We start from the raw sequence: 7,744 nt of genomic DNA on the forward strand, positions 1-7,744 counted from the left end.
AGCGACTGTAACAGGCTGCACGCTGGTTGGCGCATGCGCACTGAGTACAATCAGGCCCCATCTTATCTTAATGACCTTGTAGTACCATATCACCCTATTATAGCACTTCGCTCTCACACTGCAGAATTACTTGTTGTTCCTAGAGTATTTAAAAGTAGAATGGGAGGCAGAGCCTTCAGTTTTCAGGCCCCTCTTCTGTGGAACCAGCTTCCTGTTTGGATTCGGGAGACAGACACTATGTCTACTTTTAAGATTAGGCTAAAAACTTTCCTTTTTGCTAAAGCAAATACCATATTTTTCTGACCATAAGGCGCACCAGATTATAAGATGCATTAAGCGAAACAAAATCAAGTCAAACTTTACTCAACTCATTCTTCTTGATTCCTCCACTTCTCTACCATCGATTCATTAATGTTAAATTCTCTCACAGCTGCTCTATTCCCATGTTGTTGTAGTAGATTAATGACTAACCTCATATTGTGGATGGATTATCTCAGTTGTTCTCCTGACTGAAGTTTGGTCCGTTTACAGCATCCTGCCATGCGATTACATTTGTCCCCAACCATCGGGAACCCTCACATTAACTTTTGTCCAGTGGAAAAAAGTTAGCCTTCATCCTCCAGCTTCACTGTGTTTATGTTATGCTAACATAGCTGTGTCATGTAGCACATCATTATATACCAGCTAGTCCAACTTCAGTAACCCTACAGAGGTCATTGCTGTTTAGTTTTATGTCTTCATTTATGTTGGAAGTGATAGCAGAGTTGTACATTTTCATTTTTTCAGAAATATCTGAGTCAGAACATGCTGTATCATGTTTAGGTGGAAACTAGCAAGCTAATTTCCTGCTAACTTCTAACTCTGTTAAATTTCTGTTTTCATGGATGCCTGGATGTTAAACCTAATTGTTACACCTGGTAAAGAAGCAACGCTGATCATTTTATTAAAGATGAAAGAATTTAGACAGTTTTTAACTTTCAGTGATTCATACATAAGGCGCACTGTCGATTTTTGAGAAAATTAAAGGATTTAAGTACACCTTATAGCCCGAAAAATATGTTAGGCTGGATCAGGTAAACCTGAATCATCTCTTAGTTATGCTGCAATACGGTCTTTAAGTGATGACGTATGACCCCTGCTCCCAGGCCCAAACTCTCCTGTGTTCAATATGGCGCAATCTGTGATCCTTGTTGTTTTAACCAATCTGGTTCAAAACAACACTCTAATCTGTCATTTTACCGGTTTCCTTGTGAAAAGAAAGAGAAGAGGAAGTGGGTGCAGTTGATAAGGTACCTTACAATGAATAAATGAATGAATAAACTTGTAAGATAAGAGCAAGTGGGTTCTTACTTTAGTTAGCTAATATAGCTAGCGCTGAACAACTAAAACTCGCTAGTAAAAGACACACCGGCTTTTACAAGTAATTTTACTTATATAGACTATGGATTTTATTGTATTTTCGCACTGAAAGACATCACCGCATGTTTGATGTCATTTTTATTTCTCCAAGCAAAGTTTGAAAGCTGAGGGTCACTTTGCTATATATTAACCTTAGCTAGCTTTCAACACTCAGAGGAATCAAAATTACATCCAAAAAGCGTTGTCTATGTAAGAAAATACATTAAAATCCATAGCTTATGTGTGAGTTAATGACCAAAACAGAGATCTAACCAACAAATAGCTTGCAAAATTTGACAGCACTTAACCTTTCTGCTAAGTTTAAAAACCAAATAGTACAACAATATGTAAGATTTTAATAATTAGGGTCACTGTCTGTGAAGGCTCTCAGTCATCCAGGTCATTGTAATCTAAGGAGCATGGAAAGAAAAGCGTCTGGACTTCTTTAAGTTTCTTGAAGACATTTCACCTCTCATCCGGATGAGAGAAGCTTCAAGAAACTTTAAGAAGTCCAGACGCTTTTCTTTTCAAGCTCCTTAAATTACTGTCACATAACTAATGGAGGGCTACTGCAGGATCACAAATTTCTCTCCCCCTTTTTAAACACGTCCACAGATGTGAAAACTTCACCCCAAACTGCAACTCAAGAGTCTGCAGTTGGCACTTCCCTCAAGGAAACATTTGCATGGAACGACGGTAAGTCTTTCCAGTTCCCAGATGACCACAAACCTGTTAGAAAAAATAAGAAAAAAAAGAGGTCCCAGCTAGTGGTGAAAATCAGAGTGAAAGCTACATCATTCCAGCAATGCAGATACACAGATAGCTAGTGCAAGTTACTCAAAGTTTTTCCAACAGTCTTCTGGTGCTAGAGATTCAGAATGACATACTAAGACAAGAGAATGAAAAACTAAAAAAACAAAACAATTAGAGAATCAGAATCAGACTTTCTCATTCAGTCAAATATCTGACAACCCTGAAAGGGTCCAGTACTATACTGGATTGCCTGATGCTGCTACTGTCCTGTTTTTAGAAGCCCTTCTTTACAGATTTGAGCTCAAATATCATTCTGATTGGACTGTCCAAATGATGCCCCTGGTTGACCAGTTATTTCTAACCCTGATGAAGCTCAATTGTGGTTTAATTGTGGCCATGTAGACCTGGCTACAAGGTTTAACTGCAGCACAGCCACAGCAACTAATATTTTTACAACAATATGAAACTGTATGACATTTTGTATGTTGGCATGCTGGAAAACAACATCCCTTGAGAGCCAAAAACTGGACATCGTTACCAGATTGCTTCCAGCCATTTTCTAACCGCAGGATTGTACCTGACTGCACGGAGGTTTCTGTGTCTAACACAGAGAAGCTTGACATACAAAGTTATTTGAACAGCCAGTACAAAGGACGGACCACACTAAAGACTCTAATTGGTGTGGCTCCTAATGGTGTAATAACCTTTGTACGCAACTTGTATGGTGGAAGTGCCTCAGATAAGGCCATAACAGCTGACTGTGGAGCACTGCAACATCTACAACCAGGTGACATGAAAATGATGTCCCGGGAGTCCGCTGTTCTCGCCGGCTCTAATAATCCTCAACCTCGCTGTCTGCTATGGAGCTAGCGGGTCACAGACGCACGTTTGGAAATATATGATATCTTGATAAATCGAGCAGATATTTGAAGTTTACACAGCTACATTCTCGCTTGAAAAGAACTTAAAAGTTTATTTTGTGACCAAGAAAGAGTAATATTTAAAAGTTTTTAGCCCCACTCATCCGCCATTGCCATGTTTGAGTTTTGGACGAAATGCATTCTGGGATATTTAGCTGTACCAAGTCCACACAAGTCACCACCAATGCATGCTCGATAAAACGGGCAGAGCGAGAACACATCCGGGATTTTTTCGCATTCTCGGCTTGATGCGTACTTCGAATTGGAACAATACTTGGTCTCTGACTGATGACGTATCACGAGTACACGAGAACGCAAGTACACACAAGTACGCATATTGAGAAAGGCCCCCCGGCTAACGAGACAGGGGGGAAGCGAAGCTGGACGCACTGACATAAGACACAATCTTTCAAAATAAAACAGGAAACAATACAGACAAAGACGCAGACTAAGAAACAGAGACTTTACACGGGCAGAACTATTCCTAAACCAGAATGAGCTGGAACATACTAAATAATACTAATAATAATCATCATCATCATCATACAATAGATCAAGAAAATAACCAAAAATACAAAATACAACCAGAACTTTAATCATAATACAGAAACATACCAGAATAACTGAAACATAGATTTATTATAATAATCAACAAAGCACCAGTGAAACAGAAAACAATCAATCATTCAAAAATAAACCAAAACATAAGAAATTCAAAATGCTGGGTCAAAATGACCCAGAACCGTGACATATTCTCCGTGAAATTGAATGAATTATACCAGTGAGATGGTGTCATGGTGTCATTAACAGCCCAAGATTGTTCTCTATTGACAGGCAAGATTACAAAGTCACATGGAGTCCAAATAATAAAGTGAGAGCTTTTTGCCCCCATGAGATATAGGTTGCCCTGGATCTGATGACAGTAGTTGTGATTCTTTTTTAATACCAGGGAACCACTTGTCTTGTCCAGCTGAAAGAAAAAGTCCTTACTTTCTGCTGCCTGCAAAACAGTTCTGGTTCTGGCTGACTATGGTGCATTTCACCTCAATGATGCAGTCATTAGAAACTGTTCCATCTGGAGAACCACCAAGCAGGCCACTGTTGGATAAATACAGTCCCCTCTCCTTGATAGCTGCACCAGTACAGTCAGTGTACAGCTGCTTGTCCTTGGCTCATGAAGGATCCCCCAATCACATGCCTTTGGGGATGAAAATACCACTTAGTCATAAATGAATTCTTAGAAGCACAGACCCTTTCCACTAACAAATTACTTTAGATCCTTCTGTCAAGTTGTACTGGCCAAGCAGAGTCTTAAATAAGGAAGGAGGGTATGAGCGCCGCTGGACTGCACCCAGGACCAAACCAAAGTTGCTGGCTGTAATTCTCTTCTTGCAATATGCTGACCTTTTTAGAAATAAATACAAATTAAGAGGCAAAGCAAGGCGAGTTTATTTATATACCACAATTCAACAACAAGGTGATTCAAAGTGCTTTACAGAGACATTAAAAACAAATAAAAAGCATGATTTAAAATTGATTAAAAAAACAGTAGATAAAATCAGAACAGTAGATAAAATCAGTAGTTAAAATTTTAAGTTTTGAAATTTAAGCTTAAAAGTGTGGATTTGGTGTTTTATTCAAATGCAGCTGAGAATAGGTGAGTCTTCAACCTGGATTTAAATAAACTGAGTGTTTCAGCTGATCTGAGGCTTTCTGGGAGTTTGTGAGCATAAAAGCTGAATGCAGCTTCTCCGTGTCTGGTTCTGACTCTGGGAACTGATAAAAAACAGGATCCAGATGACCTGAGGGATCTGGAAGGTTCATACTGGGTCAGGAGGTCACTGATGTATTTTGATCCTAAACCATTCAGAGCTTTATAGACCAGCATCAGAACTTTAAAGTCTATCCTCTGACGGACAGGCAGCCAGTGTAAAGGTCTCAGAGCTGGACTGATGTGGTCCACTTTTTTGGTCTTAGTGAGGACTCGAGCAGCAGAGTTCTGAATGAGCTGTAGTTGTCTGACTGATTTTTTAGGTAGACCTGTAAAGATGCTGTTACAGTAATCAAGCCTGCTAAAGATGAATGCATGGACTAGTTTTTCCAGGTCCTGTTGAGACATCAGATCTTTTATCCTTGAAATATTCTTGAGGTGATAGTAAGCTGACTTTGTTATTGTCTTAATGTGTTTTTCTAAGTTTAGGTCTGCATCCATCACTACACCCAAATTTCTCGCCTGGTTTGTGGTTTTTAGATGTATAGATTGAAGTTCTCTGGTGACCTGTAATCGTTTTTCTTTGGCGCCAAAGACTATTACCTCAGTTTTGTTTTTGTTTAGCTGGAGAAAATTGTGGCACAACCAGTCATTAATTTCCTCAATGCATTCACACAGTTCACTAAAATTTCTTGCTTAACACCTAACACCATAGATTTAATTTCAAACGTCAATTTCTTACCACAATGCATTCTTTATTTGCCCAACTGCTCCTTCCTTGATCTGTTTCTTCTCTTCCTCAGACACAGCCAGTGATGCCAGTAGATAACTAACCTTGTCTTCTGCTTGGGCATAACCCAGGTTCTTCAGCACTCCATTAAATGTCTTGGATGGTAGAGTCTAGATTTAAAGCAAAAGGATTTTAAAGGTTTTCCTGGGACCAAGCAATTTTGACCACAGAGTAGACAAAGTCATAAAATTAAAGTTGGGACAGTGGAGGCAAACAATCTGATGTCTCTAGTTTACATGTATAATTTATACCACGTGTTAAAGTAAAATTACCTGAGGGCATTCTGGACTCCAAATCCACCCCATCCCAGTAAAATCCTGAAATTTCAATAGAGATGCCAGTACCCATTCTTTGTCCTCCTGGGTGACAGGTCTTTTGACTCCAGCTGCAAAATAAAAAAATGAAAATAAAACAAAACATACTTTTAGTGCTCTAAATAAATTATCATTTTAAGCTCAGATACCATCAAGCATTTTATATAGGACTATTCACTTAAAGCACATTGAAAATTTTTTGATGTATGCTACGTGTGTGTCTCACTATAAAACACAATGCTTTTTAAAAAGTTAAGAGAATAATTAATACAAAGAGCAAATTTTAAATTAATAACTGACCTTGTGTTGTTGATGGTGTCATCTCAGACACTCTCTTGGCAGCAATTTCTTCTGTTTTGGATGATTTCACCCTCTTCCACACACATTCCACGTCAGTGCGAGACACATTCTTCTCCACCAAAATCAACAATGCAGCCATATGATGGCACTTATCTTTGCCAATCGGGCACTAACAGGGGCTGAACCTCACTGACTGTTCCTCAACATGCACCTACATTGAAAGAAAGTTAATGCTTACCCCCAAACACTTGCAGTGCTTTTTGTGTGTACTGGTACCAATATAGCTAGCCACCCAGCAGGTAAATAATCTCAACTAGGCTAACATAACTAACTCTCCAAAACATCCCTGTTATGTAGATTTAGACCTTCATTTACTTCCACTGTTATAGCAGTGCTGTACATGTGCTTTTCTTTGCTTTCTGCCAGTACAGAATACCTCATGTTTAATCATCAGCCAGCTAGATTACTCCTAACTCAACTCAACCTTGTATCTTCTTTTTTATAGATGCCTGGACACTACCCTTTATAATGCCACCTGGGAGAACGGTTACACTGACCACTTTACTAGAGTTGAAGGAATTAAGACCCTTTTTAACCCTAATTGGTACTTCGCTGAAGAAGGAGGTAATTGTGTACAAAGTCTGACTTAAAGACCGGATAGGTGTAGGCTGCTTTAGGATTCCCATGATGCATTGAATATTTCTTCTTTTCTCACCTCTCTGCATTTAATTAGTAGTTATTATTAATCTCTGGCTCTCTTCCACAGCATGTCTTCCCGAGATGGTCCCCAACTGGCCAACTGTTGTTGTGATTTGGTGCTATATGAATTGTATGTAACATAATTGAATTGAACTGATAAAATAGGATAACACACACCAGTGCACAATGGTTGAGAACAACCTGTTGGTTCTTTAACCTGTCCCCTTTTACTTCACTACTGTCACCATTTAATCTAAGTGTTGGATAACATATCTCTGTGGATAGATTTTCTGTGTTTGGATGTTAACAGAGCTGTGGGGGAAATGAAACACATTTGGTTTTGCTCTACAGTATGTGTAAAGATTACCATAGAGATGTAAAGATGGCAGACACAGCGATGCAAAATATGGCAACAATGAAGCAGGAATTTTAGTAATCATGATAATCTGTAGAGATAAAAAAAAAACAATATAGTTTCACCTGTATAGATCACCTGCTGTCTTTGTTGTTCTGGAGCCAAAACAACACCTGTCCCTGCTGGTTGGGGCTGAAACACTCTCTGCCTTGACTGTTCTAATACTATCATATGTCGCTGTGATGAAGGTGGTAAAGATGGCAACTATAAAGAAGTACAATGATTTGATTGTTTTGGGTTTTGTTTTGTTGTTGTTGCTTTTTATAATTTTCCTTTTTGTTACGTCCCCACGAAGAAGGTCTAGGGGTGTGTGGGGGGACTGGTAACAAATGGGTCCAGAACAGAATGAAAGGAGAACAGACAGGTGTTTAGTAACCCTGGATTAACGGAAATGTTCGCGCGGCACGGAGCACCGCCTTTGCCTCCGCGAACACATCGGACTAC

The 7,744-nt window shown here is 39.2% G+C and overlaps 1 pseudogene; it reads left to right on the forward strand.

The window, feature by feature from the left end:
- The window catches only part of LOC102207464 (uncharacterized), a 37,226-nt pseudogene extending 34,205 nt beyond the window's left edge, over positions 1–3,021 (forward strand).
- The last annotated feature ends 4,723 nt before the right edge of the window (positions 3,022–7,744 follow it).

The sequence above is a fragment of the Pundamilia nyererei genome, unplaced genomic scaffold, assembly GCF_000239375.1.
Source record: "Pundamilia nyererei isolate P.nyererei 1_Seehausen unplaced genomic scaffold, PunNye1.0 scaffold00221, whole genome shotgun sequence".
Taxonomy (NCBI): domain Eukaryota; kingdom Metazoa; phylum Chordata; class Actinopteri; order Cichliformes; family Cichlidae; genus Pundamilia; species Pundamilia nyererei.